The sequence below is a fragment of the Elephas maximus genome, chromosome 4, assembly GCF_024166365.1.
Source record: "Elephas maximus indicus isolate mEleMax1 chromosome 4, mEleMax1 primary haplotype, whole genome shotgun sequence".
NCBI lineage: Eukaryota > Metazoa > Chordata > Mammalia > Proboscidea > Elephantidae > Elephas > Elephas maximus.
The window spans coordinates 186,972,882-186,990,176 of NC_064822.1; the positions used below are offsets into that span (position 1 = coordinate 186,972,882).

The 17,295-nt window shown below is 50.4% G+C and overlaps 1 protein-coding gene across 5 annotated transcripts in view; it reads right to left on the bottom strand.

Annotated features, from left to right (window-relative positions):
• A4GALT (alpha 1,4-galactosyltransferase (P blood group)) overlaps window positions 1–10,185 on the bottom strand; it is a 40,259-nt gene extending 30,074 nt beyond the window's left edge. Inside the window, exons 1-3 of one of the 5 annotated variants that reach the window (XM_049884581.1) lie at window positions 10,119–10,136; window positions 1,679–1,825; window positions 1,230–1,325 (exon numbers count right to left, since the gene is read on the bottom strand). The gene's annotated coding sequence lies outside the window, so the exon portion shown is untranslated. Of the gene's footprint in view, window positions 1–1,229; window positions 1,326–1,678; window positions 1,826–9,813; window positions 9,898–10,118 lie in introns of those variants that run through there. The other 4 variants (XM_049884583.1, XM_049884584.1, XM_049884582.1 and 1 more) reach the window with 4 other exon arrangements.
• Window positions 10,186–17,295: the final 7,110 nt, after the last annotated feature.

Consider the following 17,295-nt stretch of genomic DNA (forward strand, 5'->3'; position numbering starts at 1 on the left):
TTAACAACATGCGTTATGCAGATGACACAACCTTGCTTGCTGAAAGTGAAGAGGACTTGAAGCACTTACTAATGAAGATCAAAGACCACAGCCTTCAGTATGGATTGCACCTCAACATAAAGAAAACAAAAAGCCTCACAACTGGACCAATGAGCAACATCATGATAAATGGAGAAAAGATTGAGGTTGTCAAGGATTTCATTTTACTTGGATCCACAGTCAACACCCATGGAAGCAGCAGTCAAGAAATCAAGAGACGCATTGCATTGGGTAAATCTGCTGCAAAGGACCTCTTTAAAGTGTTGAAGAGCAAAGATGTCACCTTGAAGACTAAGGTGTGCCTGACCCAAGCCATGGTATTTTCAATTGTACCGTACGCATGTGAAAGCTGGACAATGAATAAGGAAGACCAAAGAAGAGTTGACACCTTTGAATTGTGGTGTTGGCGAAGAATATTGAATATACTATGGACTGCCAAAAGAACGAACAAATCTGTCTAGAAGAAGTACAACCAGAATGCTCCTTAGAAGCAAGGATGGCGAGACTGTGTCTTCCATACTTTGGACATGTTGTCAGGAGGGATCAGTCCCTGGGGAAGGACATCATGCTTGGCAGAGTACAGGGTCAGCGGAAAAGAGGAAGACCGTCAACGAGGTAGATTGACACAGTGGCTGCAACAATGAGCTCAAGCGTAACAGTGATTGTTAAGGATGGCTCAGGACCGGGCAGTGTTTCGTTCTGTTGTGCATAGTGTCTCTATGAGTCGGAACCGACTCGATGGCACCTAACAACAACAACATGAAACATTATCCTGCACCTTGTTTTTTTATTTAAAAATATGCCAGACCCGTGTGTTCTACTAGAATGTGGTAATGGTTGCACAACTATATACATTTCCCAAAACTCACCGAGCCGTATGCATTTACCGATGCGTGACGTGTACCTCCAGAGAGCTGTCTGAAAATACATGCCACGCCCTCCACATTGTGTGGGTAAAGACAGCTCTGCAGCCCAACTGCCCGGGGCTGTGCTGTATCCCATCAGCTGACAGCCCCAGCCTTCACTACACCAGTCTCTCATCTTGACTGTTGGAAAGATGTTTCCATCCCTTTGCTTTATCAGCACCCACCCCAGGGCACTCCTTTCAAGACTTCTACAGGACTGTCCTAGAAGTGAGCCTCAGGGTCAAAGGAAGGGAGATCCAAAGGCTAAGGGCGCCTATTACTGACCTGTCTCCAATAAGCCTTCAGAAAGTCCACATCCGCTCCCAGGGCTCCCCAAAGCCTTGTCACCAAGGGGTGACAACTTCTGTCCTCTCTACAAACCTGGTGAGAGACAAATGAGAACCCTGCTGTTGTTTCTCCTTCCTGGCTTGCATTGCTGGTGAGGCACAACGTCTTCCCACGCATTAACATTAATTAAGAGCTCACTGTCACACTGGAAGCTAAGTAGTACAGTAATAACAACCAAAAAAAAAAAAACACACAAACCCAGTGCCGTTGAGTCGGTTCCAACTCATAGCGACCCTATAGGACAGAGTAAAACTCCCCCATAGAGTTTCCAAGGAGTGCCTGGCGGATTCAAACTGCCCACTCTTTGGTTAGCAGCCATAGCACTTAACCACTACGCCACCAGGGTTTCCAGGAGCAATAACAGCAAGTATTTTTTGAGAACTTACCACATGCAACCTCCGGTCTTCATGGTTTTCCTGTAGTCACTTGTTTATAACACCCCCATGCAGCAGGTGCTCTTATTGTTAACTATGGTTTCAGAGTTGGGGAAACCGAGGCACAGCTGGGCAGTAGCAGAGCTGGAATCCAAGTACCTTTTGTCAAGTGAAAGGAGTCTGCATGTGGCCCAGCCCAGCTCACCTGGGACTGTGCTGGGGCTAAGGGCTCGAAACTCATTGTAATAAGAGGAACTTGACTGTGAGTCTCAGTTTTCTCATCTATAAAATGGGAACAACAGGCAAGGACAGCTGAGAGGATTAAATGAGATTAGGTAACAAAGTGTCTGGCACCTAGCAAGGGCTCAGTAGATGGAAGGTCCCACCCCAACTCAGAGGTTGCCTTGGAGACTGTGGGAAGGCTACAGACAACTGGGTTGGGGGAGCTGCTCTTTCAAATGGGGCCTGTTCAGACAGTGTGAGTCGGAGGATGGCAAAAACCACTGTTATGAATTGAACTGTGTCCGCTCCAAAATATATCCTAACCTCTGTGCCTGTGGTTATAATCCCATTTGGGAATGGGTTATCTCTGTTATGTTGATGAGGCAGGATTAGTGTAGGGCATGCCTTGAGTCAATCTCTTTTGAGATATAAAAGAGATTAAACAAGTGAGCTTGGAAGCAGAGAAGGGGGAAGATAGATTCCAAGTCACATGAAGGTCGCCCAGGAGCAGAAGCTCAAAAGAGACAAGGGCCTTCCTCCAGAGACAGAAAGCCTTCCCCTAGAGCCAGCACCCTGAATTTGGACTTCAAGCCTCCTAAACTGTCAGAAAATAAACTTCTTGTTTGTTAAAGCCACCCCCTTGTGATATTCCTGTCACTTCAGCACCAGGTAACTAAGACAGCCACTTTTCCTGTTCTACTTTCACATGCCTGTTCTTCTGGCTCCTCTGTGCCAACAGCCAAATGCAGCTCAGTGAACTACTTAACATGGCCCTTCTAGCCAGAGTCTTTGTAACTCCCACAAAATGACTGAGTGGGACTACACAAATGAGGTCTATGGAACCCTAACAAGGGGATTGGTCAGTTTTGCCATCCTGCTGGGCTTGAAAGGAGACACTGAGAAGGTAGCTGCAACCTGGAAGACAGAGCGGGGAGTGGTAACACCAGAGACGGCAAGAAGCAGCAGCAGAGAAATTGAAGCAGCAAAGGCAGTTGAGTGAGAAAGCCAAGCACTTTCAGGCAGGAGGCTTGCTGATGGAGTAGGGTGCCTCCAGGCACTTTGTGGAGCTAGGTTTGCTGACTTGAGGAGCTACAGCACGGTACCTTCGGGCTGAGATTTACTGGCAGAGTGGGGTAAGTTAAAAGAGCTTTCTAATACTTGCCTGAGCAGGGCAGAGGCCAGGCCAAGGGGCCAAGGGCCAGGGAGAAAGCTGCCTGTGGGCACGCTGAGAAGCAACAGTCTTGACCAGAAGCACAGTATCCTGAGCAGATCTGAACCTGAACTCTAATCTGTTACTGCCTTAAGCTAGACTGTATGAAGAAAAACGTGGCATCAGGACTGCTGGAAGGCTCATTAACAACCTCCAATATGCAGATAACACAAACTTCCTTGCTGAAAGCAAAGAGGACTTGAAGCACTTACTGATGAAGGTCAAAGACTATGGCCTTCAGTATGGATTACTGAACTCAACGTAAAGAAAACAAAAATCCTCACAACTGGATCTATTAAGAAAACATTCTACATCTCACTTTGGTGAGTGGCATCTGGGGTCTTAAACGCTAGCAAGCGGCCATCTAAGGTGCATCAGTTTGTCTCAACCCTCCTGGAGCAAAGGAGAAGGAAGAACATCAGAGATGCAAGGCAAAACATGAGACAGAAAGGGTCACAGAAATCAGAGACTACATCTAGCCTGAGACCAGAAAAACTAGATGGTGCCCGGCGACAACCAATGACTACCCTGACAGAGACCACAACAGAGAATCCCTGAGGGAGCAGGAAAGCAGTGGGATGCAGACCTCAAATTCTAGTAAAAAAGACCAGACTTAATGGTCTGACTGAGACTAGAAGGACTACAGAGGTCATGGTCCCCAGATCCTCTGTTAGCCCAAGACTGGAACCATTCCCAAAGCCAACTCTTCAGAAGGGGATTGGACTGGACTATAAAATAGAAAATGATACTGGTTAGGAGTGAGCTTCTTGGCTCAAGTAGACACATGAGATTATGTGGGCATCTCCTGTCTGGAGGGGAGATGAAAAGGCAGAGGGGGACAGGAGCTGGCTGAATGGACACGGGAACATAGGGTGGAGAGAAGGAGTGTGCTGTCTCATTGGGGGGAGAGCAACTAGGAGTACGTAGCAAGGTGTATATAAATTTTTATATGAGATATTGACTTGATTTGTAAACTTTCACTTAAAGCATGATAAAAAAATTTTTTTTTAAATCCTCACAACTGGACCAATAAGCAACATCGTGATAAACAGAGAAAATAATGAAGTTGTCAAGGATTTCATTTTACTTGGATCTACGATCAACGCCCACGGAAGCACAGTCAAGAAATCAAACGATACATTACACTGGGCAAATCTGATGCAAACGACCTCTTTAAAGTGTTCAAAAGCAAAGGTGTCACTTTGAGGACTAAGGTGTGCCTGACCCTAACCATGGTATTTTCTTTCCACTGCCTCATATACATGCAAAAGCTGGACAATGAATAAGGAAGAGAGAAGAAGAATTGGTGCCTTTCAATTACAGTGTTGGCAGAAAATATTGAACATACCACGGACTGTCAGAAGAACAAACAAATCTGTCCTGGAAGAAGTACAGCCAGAATGCTTCTTGGAAGCAAGGATGTTTAGACTATGTCTCACATACTTTGGATGTGACATCAGGAGGGACTAGTCCCTGGAGAAGGACGTCATCATGCTTGGTAAAGTAGAGGGTAAGGGAAAAAGAGGTAGACCCTCAATGAGATGGATTGACACAGTGGCTGCAACAATGGGCTCAAACATAGCAACGATTGTGAAGATGGTGCTGGACCAGGCAGTGTTTCTTTCTGTTGTCGTAGAGCTGCTATGAGTCAGAACCAATTCAATGGCTCGTAACAACAGCAACAATTTTTCTAAGTATTGTCTGTAAGCTCTGTGTTCAAGGAAGCATCAAACTCAGGAGAGGAAAGCGTACAGGCGGTACCCTGTCCCGTCTGGCACACAGTAAAGGGAAAGATGGTGTCGGAATTGGTAAAAAAAAAAAAAAAAAAAGGCTGGTGAGAGTCTGTATGTCTGTCTGACCTTCGCCTCTCAGGAATTAGCCTTAGGCTGTTGATGTTGATCTTGATTCTCCTTCTGCCTTGTGAAGTTAGAGGTCAGACACCTCTGCCATTTTTACAGCATGAAACCCATTAGGCTGTGGCTGCCCTCTGGCTGCTTGCAGGGTACAAGAGCGTGGGCACTGAACCCATAGGGACAACAAACGGAAGTGGACAGGAGAGGAAAAGACATTACCCCCCATGGACCAGACAAAGGAATAAGGGTGCCACTTCCCGGTCTTACAGAAATGGAGGCTCAGCAGGGAGGAAAGTAACCAGGTTGTGCAGTCAGTACGTCTGGTCACTATGGGCAGAGCTCAGTTTGAACCCAGCCCTGCCGCCCATCAGCTGCTGAGCCCTGAAGACGGCACTTCCCCTCTGAGGTCTGTGAAGTGGGGTGGTAACATCTGCCACCTCCCGGGGGACGGCCACCTAACAGCCTAGCCCAGCAGACAGAGAAAACTCCGGGCAGCACAGAGCCAGCCCGGGATCTGAGGTCTGAAAAGCCTCCTTCTCCACTGAGCCCTCGCCTCTCCCTAAGATCATAGCCCACGAATGAAGCGTCCTCCCGGCCCCCTCCCCCATCCCGTCTTTGGTCCCCACCAGCTCAGAATGACTTAGGGCACTGCCTGCATCCGCTGGGACTTCATCTAGCGACCTGCCCTCCTCCTGGGATTCTGCTGCCCCGCTCCTGTCGCCATCCCAACAGCTTATAAACACAGCGTTTCCCGACTGAAGAGCACACACACATAAAAACCAAAAACAAAACTTACTCCTCAAACACGTACACAGGTAACAGCAACAATAAAAGCCAAACGACAATCTGGGAGAAAATCTTTGTAACAAAGAGGCCAGAGGAGGGACAAATGCCTCACCGATGTGCTTAACCAAATCAGCAAGAAACACACAAAGATCCTCGACGTTCATACTCTTTGACCCGGTAATTTCTGGAAATAATAAGAAACGCGGATGATACAGGCAATCCGTTTAAAACAAATGTGTGTGTGTGTGTGGGTGTGTGTGTGTGTGTATCCGCCGCCGCCACCGCCAACTGTCAAGCCAATTCCAGCTCATGGCGACCCACGTGTGTCAGAGTAGGGCTGCGCTCCGCGGGTTTGCAGTGACTGGTTTTCCGGAGGTCACTGGGCCTTTCTTTGGGGGCACCTCTTGGTGGCCTCCAGCCTCCAACCTTGTGGTTAGCAGCCAAGCACACTAACTACTGGCACCACCCAGGGGGACTCTGTGTGTGTGTATGTATTTGTGTGTCTATATAAAACCCAAACCCGTTGCCATCGACTCAGCAACCGTATGGGACAGAGTAGAGCTTCCCCCGTAGGGTCTCCGAGGAGCAGCTGGGGGATTGATCTGCTGCTGATCGTGTGGTTAGCAGCCAAGGTCTTAACTGCGGCCGCCAGGACTCCACACATATGGATATACACATACACATATATTTACACATGGAGCCTGGTGAAGCGGTTCAGAGCTTGGCTGCTAACCGCAACGTCAGCCGTTCGAGTCCACCAGCTGCTCCTAGGAAACCCTATGGGGCAGTTCTACTCCCTCCTACAAGGTCACTATGAGTCCGAATTGACTTGAAGGCAACAGATTTGGTTTGGTTTTTTAGCTACATATGTATATATACAACAATAGACTCAAACATACCAACAACCGTGAAGATGACACACTACATCTGTTACACATTTCCTTCTGTTATACATAAAGTCACCATGAGTCCGAACCCACTCAACAAGCAACTAACAAAGACAGAAACATTTGGGGGGAGGGACTCAAATCCACTATAATAAAAGAAAAGCAAATTCAGGAGTCCTGCCCAGTTGTCAGTGACCACTCCCTTCTTTGAGACCTGTTGTTGGTGTGTGCTGTCAAGTCAATTTCAACTCATAGCAACCCTATAGGACAGAGTAGAAGGGCCCCATAGGGTTTCCTAGGCTATAATCTCTGCAGGAGCCGATCACCAGGTCTTTTTTCCCATGGCGCCAGGGGCGGGTTCAAACCACTGACTTTTTGGTTAGCAGCGGAGGACATACTCATTGCATCACCAGGACTCCTTCTTTGGGACCTACCCAACCTCCTTAAAGACAAAGCCTTGGCTGCCCCACCCCCAGCCATGGCTGATTAGAAAAGGAGGGCACCTGAGCCAAATTATGCCAATCAGACGTTTCTTCTGGACTTTCGAACTGGGACTCAAAGAGCCATTTTCTGTGTGGCTGAAGTGCTGAGACGGTGCCAGCCTGGCCCGTGGACTGATGGAAGCAGGGTAGTTCACAAAGAGGAGCGGGAAGCCGGCATCATGAGCAACGCTGGCAATAGGAAGGAGCCAGCCTGACTTCAGGCTGTTCCCACTGGGACACGCTGAACATTATAGTAAATTCTGCCCCTCCGCTCAGCCAGCCAGAACAGGTTTCGGTTACTTATAGCCCAAGAAGCTTGATGGATACAAATGAGCAAATGTTTTTCACCCTTTGCATCAATTTAGAGGTCTTTAAGCTGATAACACTCAAGGCTGGCCAAGGTAGGTGTGCCCACCCACAGCTGAGGAAGTCTCATTGGCCCCGTCCCTCTGGGAAGCCAGCTGACTCCTGGTACAGCCATTCAAGAACTTCACACATATTGACTACCAGGCAATTCTCTTTCCAGAAAAAATTCAGCAACACATAAATTCATGCACAAATTCAAAGTCACTTTATTTAAAAGAGCCAGATAATGACCCCAAATGCCAAAGGAGATCCATTAACAAAATGACGTAATCATATATAAACATTGAGAAATTGAAAAAATAAGGACAGAGAGTGGTGGGAACCACTTCTGAGATTATGCCAATTGAAAAAAATATCTGGATATACAAGATATTTAAGTATGTAAAAAAGCGTTTAGAAAAAAAGCCTGGCAAAGAGGCAAATCTGAGCCACGGCTGTTTTTGAGTGATGGGAATATGGGAATTTTTCCTTACTTCCTCCAGTTAATTCCTTCAAGTAACATTTAGTGAGCACCCACTAGGTGTCAGAAACCCTGGTGGCAGTTCAAATCCACCAGGTGCTCCTTGGAAACTCTATGGGGCAGTTCTACCTTGTTCTACAGGGTCACTATGAGTTGGAATCTACTTGGCAATAGGTTGTTTTTTTTTTTTTTAACTAGGTGTCTGGCCCCCAGCACTGGGCATCAGGATTCAGACAAGGTCCCCTCCCTCCGGGAGCTTCCTATCTAGAAGAAAGTTGGGGGAGGGGGACAAGACAATGCAGGGTCAACAGGAATCAGGAGCCTCTTAGGAGACACCTGGTGGGAGATGGTGGAAGAGCGGGAGGAAGCGCAAAGGCTGGGGTTGGAGGCTCAGAAGAACCAGGTGGGGCAGGGGCACAGACAGAGGCAGGGGCTGGCGGAGGGGGATTTCGGGGTAGTGAGCTCTTTCCACGCCCTGAACTCCCATTTTTCATCATGCCTCCAGTGACCCTGACTGCCACCTTGTCTCACTCTGCTCTGGTTCCAACTCAGACCCCTGGGGGACCTGCGTCTCCTGGAGTCCAGATCCAGGGCCTCATGGCCTGGTGGGTTTGAGAGCTGCTGGTTGGGGCTGGTGTGGTGGGTCACAATCACCCTTGTTCCCTGCCGGGCCCTGGGGCTCATCACACACACTAAGCAACCCGACTAGCCTAGGAGCTATTATATGTCTGTGATCAGCACAAGCAAACAAGACAGGTTTTTTAGAAGAATCTCCATTTCCGAGTTTGTCCCCTGACGCTGAGCTGTCTCACTAGATAAGCAGGGCCAGGCACCCTGGGGCAGGCATTAGAAAACGAGAGAGGAGGACAAGAGGGGATTCCATCTCTGCTCTCCTTTTCCGCTGTATTTTAGCCTGTAGTTTGGGGACCCCCTTCCCTTAGGCTATTTCCACTGTGGGGACACTGGGTGCAGCCGGGTTAAGGGACCTGAAGGTTTGGAGCTGGGGAAGGCTTCGGGGGGAACTGCAGGCATGTAGTCCTGGCCCTCCTGTGTGACTGCGGGCAGGTTGGCTTCCCATTCTTTGGGAAGACGTGACAAGGGGGAGGTGAGGACAGGAGGGTCAGGTGGGCTGGACAGACAGGTGCTCCTGAATGTGATGAATGACAGGATAAATGGCTCTAAATGGCTCTCTTCTGTGGTCCCAAAGGGTCTGCACGCAGCACTGTTAGGGGGGCTGCAAAATGGGTGTCTGTGTGAGACGGAAGGGATGGGGGTGGGGAGATGGCAATTAACCCTCTCAGAGCCAGAGGGAGGCCCAGCTGAGTCTGGCAGAAAGGTGGTCATTTCTACCCCCAAATAACAGATGAGGAAACTGAGGCAAGGGGACTCCTCCCAGCAGTGAAGGAGGTGGACTCTGGCACTGGACCTCCCAGCCGGAGCTTTTTCCTGGCAAATTGCAGCTTCCACTTGGACTTCAATCTTTCCCACCCGGAAAGAGGGAGGGAGAGGGAGTCTTCCGCGGAACCCTGCGAGGGGGCGCCTCTGTCCCCGGCGGCTCCTCCCGCGTTCCCTTCTTCCCAGCCCTGACCCCGCTGTCCCCTCCACCTGGAAGCCCTTCCCCCACGGTGCACGCCTGAACCCTCCGCACCCTCAGGACCCAGCGCACCGCGTCCTGCCCCGCAGCCCCGACCTCTCCCCCGTCGGACCCCCGGCGGGCGACCCGGCCACCTTGGACTACGACTCTGGGTGCCCGACGGGCGCAGCGCGGGGCCGGGGCGGAGCCACCCTCGGGGTCGGGGGGAGTGCGGCCCCCCGATCCTTCTCCCACCACGGGCCCCTCTCCCACCGGGTCCTCCCTCTCACCGTGGGACCCCCTCCCACCTGGGTCCCGCTCCCACTCGGGACCCGGCCTGGGGGGAAGCCCCCGTCGCCGCACTGGGCCGGGTCTGGCCGCCGCGCTCCACTTCGGGGCGCACTCTGGGTGCAAGCGCCTGCCGGGGACCGCCGCGCCGGTCCGTGCGCACACAAATGTCGCCTCCGGAACAGGTGGCCCCGGCGGGCAGCGGCCGCGCCCTCCGGTCCTCCGCGCCCTCCGGTCCTCCGCCGCCCACCCGCCCGGGCTCCTCGAGGCCCCTGCCCGCCGGCCCGCGGCCCGCCCGCCCGCCGCCCCCCGCGCGGCCCGGTACCTCGGGCTCCGACTCCGGCGGCGGCGGCCAGCGGGCAGGCGGGCGGGTGGGCAGTGCCAGGAGCCCGCGGCCGAGGCGCCGCCCTCCCGGCCGGGGCGGGGCCAGCACCGCCCGCCCGCCAGCCCTCCCCGGGTCCCAGCCCCTCCGCGCTCCCCGGTCCCTGCTCGCCTAGCGGGGCCTGACCCCCATCACCGGCCCGCGGGCCAACAGGGAGGCAGCGCTCACTGGGCGTCGTCGCCTCGCATGGCTTAGCCCAAGCCTGCCCAACGCTACGGGTTTAAAGCCTCATTTCCCCCACTTAACAGATGAGAAAACTGAGGCTGAGAGCAATTAAGTAATTTGAAGGTCACACGGCTGAGAAGGAGTGGATGCCAGTACCGAGAATTATTTATGAGGCCCCTCCTCAATCCTGTGGCCCACGCTGAGCGCTTTCCCTGCCCCACTTCAGGGATTTCCCAAATTTCAGTTGTTTGCTTGAACCTTCACAACTTCTCTGTCCTCAATGCTTCCTGGCCCTCTGCCTCCCCACTGTCCTACCCAAACACAGCCCACTTGCTGCTTCACCCTCACTTCCTCCCCACCTGTCCTTTCACCCAGTTGACAACAGGGCTGCTCAGGCCATTGAGAAAATGGAACAAGTGTGGCCAGTCCCAAGAACAGTATCTGACACACCGAGACCAAACCTGCTGCCATCGAGTCGATTCCGGCTCATAGTGGCCCTATAGGACAGAGTAGAACTGCCCCGTAGGGTTTCCAAGGCTGAAATCCTTATGGAAACAGACTGACACAACTTACTTCATTAAGCGGCTAGTGGATTCTAACTACTGACCTTTCAGTTAGCAGCTGAGCGCTTAAGCAAGGCACCACCAGGGCTCCTATGTGGCACACAGTAAACCAAAAACCAGACCCACTGCCATGGAACTGATTGCAACTCATGGTGACCTCGTGTGTGTCAAGAGTAGAACCGGTCTCTTAGGGTTTTCTTGGCTGTAATCTTTACGAAGCAGATCACCAGATCACCAGGCCTTTTTTCTGTGGTGCCGCTGGGTGGGTTCAAATCACCAACGTTTCAGTTGTAGTCGAGTGTAAAACTGCTTGCACCATTCAGGGACCTGGCACGTAGCCCAATAAATATCCTTTGAGTGATCGAATCCAAAGAAAATTCCCACCAACTTCTACCACCCATCTACCCACCTTCTGATATGGCACCCACCCAGCATCCCTCCCGGGGCCATGCCGAATTCTCTCAGCCCCTGGCCACACCACCCCCTCCATTGTGCACAAGATCCAGGCCCTTGAAGCCTGCTCCCCTGACATCGACATCGATCTAGCAATACTGCCGTCTTTCCCCTCTCTCAGACCATTCCTATCAATTCACACACTCTTACTTCTCCATCTTAAAACAACAAAAAAACCCTCTCATGACCTCTGTTCCCCCTCCAGCAACCGTGGCCTCACTTTTCTCCTCTTTATAGCAAAGTCTTCAAAAACGACACTGTCTCTCCTCTCATTTGCTCTTAAAACCCCTCAGACCCCTAGCTGATGCCTTGAAACTGTCATTCTTGGTCCCCTGTGACCTCATTTGTCACTAGACAATGCTTAAATCTCGGTCCTTGTCTCATTGGAACTTCCAGTGGCATTTGTCACGACCACCCTTTCCCGTCTTATTTGGATACCCCTCCTCTCTTGGCTCCCCTAGCACCCCACTTCCCTGGTTCTCCCCCATCCCTGGCCACCCTCATTCTCCTTTCTTCTGAGTTTCGATCAGTGCTTTGAACCAGTTCAAACCAGTTCAGGCATGGCCAACAAAGCAAAATCGGAACAGACCCAAATTGTTAAAATTTGGGTGAAGCAGAGCAATAACCAGAACGGGGAAAACTATGGGTCAAGGACCTGGAATGGGAGACTCAGAAAAGGCGTAGTGAGCTCTTTCAGGAGCCTAATGTGGGAGACTAGATTATTGCCAGGACTGTGAGGAGCAACACATTCAGCTGTGTGCATGGCAGCCATCTTTGAGTTGGGCACCTCTGTTTTTTTCCCAACTTTGCTGGTCAAGAGATTTGGTTGCTATGCAACATGTATGATGCCCTTGTTTTCCAAAAGGGAGATTAAGTTCCCAGCAGGGTAACAACCTGTAATTTTTCCCATTCGGTCATCTCCAGTGTTACAGCTGTCCTGACTTCTAAGCCCTCACATTTTGTAAATTTGGGTTCATTCCAATTTTGCTTCATCAGCCATGACTAAAGCAGAAAGAATTCAGCTCTTGATCTTCTCCTTGAACCCAGTACTCTCACCCAGTCTTGTGGCTTTGGAATCCATTGATCTGATGTCATCCAAACACATCTCATTGGACCGCTCCCTGACTTCACACATCCAACTGTCTGCTGGACACCTCCCGTTACATCACTCCAGCCTATCTCCCCTACTCCCTCAAAGTGGTCCTCCTGTATCTCCCCCCTCTCAGTAGGTGAAAGCTCCAGTTCTCAGGTGCTCAGGCCCAAACCCTCCACTCCCCTCTGCACCACCCACACACTCCACATCCAACCCAACAGCAAATCCCATCAGCCCTACCTGGAAAATTTGTCCAGAATCAGACACCTCTCACCCACCACCTGGCCTAAGCTACCAGCATCTTCTGCTGAGCGCAGTGACCTCCTGCCTGGCATTCCTGCTCCTCTTCCCCCTCAGGCTCTTGCCCCCATGGTCTATCCTCCAAACAGCAGCCAGGGTTTGATCATAAGACCTAGGTACCATCCGGTCCCTCCTCTGCCCAAGCCCTCCGACAGCTCCTCATTGAGCTCAGAAGAAACAGCCCCCCGCCCTGCCTCACTCTGACATCATCTCCTCCTGCCCCACTGCCCCACTCTGCCCAGCCACGTGGGCTTCCTTGCTGGTCCTCACCCCTTCCAGGTATTTACACAGCTCTCTCCCTCACCTCCTTCAGTGTTTTCTTCAACTCAAGCTCCTTACTGAGACCTCTGCCTTCGACCTCCCTCTTACAAATTGGACTCCCCACAAACACTCCCTCTAAGGTGCGCCTGACCCAAGCCATGGTGTTTTCAATCTCCTCATATGCATGCGAAAGCTGGGCAATGAATAAAGAAGATTGAAGAAGAATTGATGCCTTTGAATTATGGTGTTGGCAAAGAATATTAAATATAGCATGAACTGCCAAAAGAATGAACAAATCTGTCTTAGAAGAAGTACAACCATAATGTTCTTTGGAAGCAAGGATCTCACATAATGTGTACATGTTATCAGGAGAGATCAGTCCCTGGAGAAGGACATCATGCTTGGTAAAGCAGATGGTCAGTGAAAAAGAGGAAGACCCCAAGGACATGGATTGACACAGTGGCTGCAACAACGGGGTCAAGCATAGCAACTATTGTGAGGATGGTGCAGGACCCAGCAGTGTTTCGTTCTGTTGTACTTGGGGTCACTAGGAGTTGGAACTGACTCGACAGCACCAAACAACAACAACACACACACACATACATTCCCTACCACTTCCCCTGCTTGATTTTCCCCTATAGTCATCACCATGTGACATGCTTTTTATTCACTTATCTACGTATTTTTATTGCTGGCCACCTGCTCTAGAATGTGACCTCCACTAGGCAGAGGTCCTAGCTGACTTGTTCACAGCTAAAACAGTGCCTGGAGCAGAGTAATCAGACACTCAACAGATATGTGTGCAATGAACAAAACCAGTTGCCGTCAAGTCAGTTCCGGCTCATGGCAACCCCACGTGTGTCAGAGCAGAAGTGTGCTCCTTAGGATTTTCAGTGGCTGATTTTTCAGAAGCAGATCACCAAGTCTTTCTTCTGAGGTCCCTCTGGGTGAACTCGAACCTCCAGCCTTTCGGTCAGCAGCTGAGTGCATTAACTGTTTGTGAAATGAATGGACCAGTACCTTTGTACCACTTGTGATATTCTTAATGCTTCTCTTTATACTGACTTTTTAATTCCAGTAAATGTATTTTAAAAGGGAACTTTATGATACTACCTTAAGTGGAAAGCCACTCTCACTAGTCTAGAATAGAAGGCAACAGTACAAATGAAAAATGAAACAATGTTATAATGCTTGGCTGGATCCCACTGCCTGCTGGGGCTGAGCCAGCTCCTGCCCCTTCCTTCTTAAGAAGGGAGATTCTCAAGGCATAGAGAGGTGTTAAAGACAGACCAGCACAGAAGAAAGATTTGCCCATGAACCTAAGCAGAGGGATTATAAGAGAATTGAGAGGGAATGGCTCTGTTACGGTATCCATCCCTTTAAGGTTGGTCTGGGCTCCTCGTTGGAGCCCTGGTGGCGCAGTGATTAAGAGCTTGGCTGCTAACCAAAAGGTTGGCAGTTTGAATCCACCAGCTGTTCCTTGGAAACCCTATGGGGCCGTTCTACTTTGTCTTATAGGGTCACCATGCGTCTGTTGGGCCCCTCATTAGCTCTTCCTGGCCATCCCTGGGCAGAAACTGACTCTTAGCAGCTCATTTAATCCTCACAACAACGCTCTGGACTCGTACAGTTATCACCATTTTTCAGATAAGGAAACTGAGGCAGAAGTGGGAACTGACTTGCCCAAGATCACAGAGCATGTGAAAGGTGGGCTGAGATGGGAATTCAAGTCTGCCTGAACCTGGACTCCAATCAGCCTCTTAGGAATATATTCCTCTTAGTCTGACCTGACCTGGCTGCTGGAGGAGACCTTCCAAAGGGGTGGTAGGGAAAAATAGGATGGGGATGAAAGAGCCCTTGTGCCTGCCCTGCTCTGGCCTCAGTTTACCTGCCTGTAAAGCATTGTGAGGGAAACACAGCCCTGTCCACACAGCTCTGGCCTCACCTGATGAGCACAGCATACCACCCTGCCCCCAGTGCTCCTTCTTATCACCCTCCCAGTGCCCATGAGGGCCCCGCACAGGCTTTGAGAGGCACAAAAGGCGTGGCATAGGGTTGGTTTTCTGGTGGGAGACCCCGGGTGACCCTGTGATTGTTGTGAAAGACAGGGTCTTGTCTGCTTGGGTTGAAATCCCACTTCCAACATTTATTAGCAGGATGGTCTGGGCAGATGCTTAAATTCTCTAGGTCTCTGTGTCTGCATCTGTAGACTGGAGCTAGTAACATGCAGGGACACATGACTGTAGGTGTTAAACGCAAACCCATGGCAACACCTGATCTACCCCCACTAAAGGCTAGGTGGAGGCAGGCATCATTGTTCCTGTGGAGCAAACTGCCACCACCTGCCAGGCTCCAAGCCAGACTCTTTCCAGGGGCATCTCTTAACCAGGAGGACCCTGACACACAGGGAGGTGGGTGTGCCTCACCCAAGAGCTCTCAGCTAGCCTCACTCAATGTCCACTCCACCCTGCACCATTTACACATCTGGAGGGCTGTCCTGGGAGCAGGCTGTGTTCCCTGCAGCCCCACTGGGTCCCTGTTCCAAGCTGATTTCAGATTAACATAAGAAAAGACCATCTAGCGATTTGCACCATGCAAAGGTAGCTTTCCATTAAATGCAGTTTATTTCCACAGGCATTTCCTGTGCCCTGGAGAAGATGCCCAGGGGAAGGCAGGCAGGATGTGGAAGGCATCCCCACCACAGCTTGCAGGTAAGGGGAAGGTCTGCAGGTAGGTAGTTGGGGGCGGCATTTCCAGCAGAGGGAACAGGACATTCAAAGACAGGGGGCCTTCCTCTCCCACCACCTCGGGCCCCCACTTGTCCATCATCCCTTCTCTGGCCTCTGTCTTCACTTCTCTGCAATGGACAGCAGGTCTCTGGGTGGAGCAAAGGGTTTGTAGTCAACTACTAATCTAAACATTGGCAGTTCAAACCCATCCAGCAGTGCCATAGAAGAAAGGCCTGGCAATCTGTTCTGTAAAGGTTACAGCCAAGAAAACCATATGCAGCAGTTCTATTCTGTAATACATGGGGTCTCCATGAGTCAGAACTGACTTTATGGCAATGGATTTGCTTGTTTGTTTGTTTTTGTAACAGACAGCTGTCTCCCTCCCCTTCCTCCCACCACCACCCATTAATTCCCTGTTCTTCTGGTAACAGCACCCTAAATTCTTCCTGGGGTATGCCCACTCTCAGCCCACCTTGGTTTGGTTGGGTTGACCTACCTTCAGCCCCACCCTTGAGTCCATGGACTTAATTCTATTTCCTGGCCAGTGACTGGTTCAGAGATGAATGTGTGATTCAAGCTGGTCCAATGAGTGTGAGTTCTGGGTCTTTACTACAAGTTCTTCTGGATGTGTTCTCTTCTTCTGGACCAGGATTTGGGAATGTGTCTGTTGGAGCAAGATGGCGTCTCACCACCCATGAAGAGGAGAGCCCACCTCAGAATGGAGTCCACCTCCCAGAGGAGGCTGAGCTGTGAAATATGCACAGAGAACTGCATTGAGGCATCCTTGGAGCACCTGTGTCCAGCTGTGCCTGAAGCATTCCTGCCCCTGGGCTTTCCAGTTTTATGGTTTTTCTTAACCAGATGAGCTGGATTCTTTTTTCCCTTGCACGCAGAAGAATTCTGATTGAGACATTCTTATCACTACTGGCATTTTCTGCTCCACCCATAAGCCAGCTTGAGCCTCTCCAACCCTAAGAAAAAGGACAAGAAAACAAAAGCAAACCAAAATAGAACCCCTCCCGCAACTCTGTGACCCCCAGTTCTGTTTTTTGTGGCCAAATTTCTCACAAGAATTGCTTCCACTGGCCATCCCCTCCCCACTCCAAGTTCCCTTTTAAAAAAAAAAAAAAATTTTTTTTTGCCTCTTTATAATTGACTTCTTGTCCCCCACTGAGGATGGCTGCTCTTGCCAGGGTCACAGTGACCTGCTTGTGGCTAAATTCTGTCAATATAGGGGACATTTATTAACAAAACCACAGACTGAAAGAAAAGTCCAGTACAACATGATGTGGTAAATTGGATTTTTTTTCTTTAAACGTATAACCTTGAAAATATAGAGGTATTTCTGGTTTTGTTCCTAATAAGAGTGGCTCCAAGGCAACCAGCCTCTTAACCACCCCCAAGTCTCAGGCACACCCCAGTGCCCAGACTTTGGTCTCTAATGCCCTTCTCCACTAAAGGGAATCAGGATTTCCTAGGAGCATAAAAACAAATTTAGGATGATCCAGGATAACCTGTTGTGGTCAGGAAGTAAGGCCACCCTCAAAAACATTAGG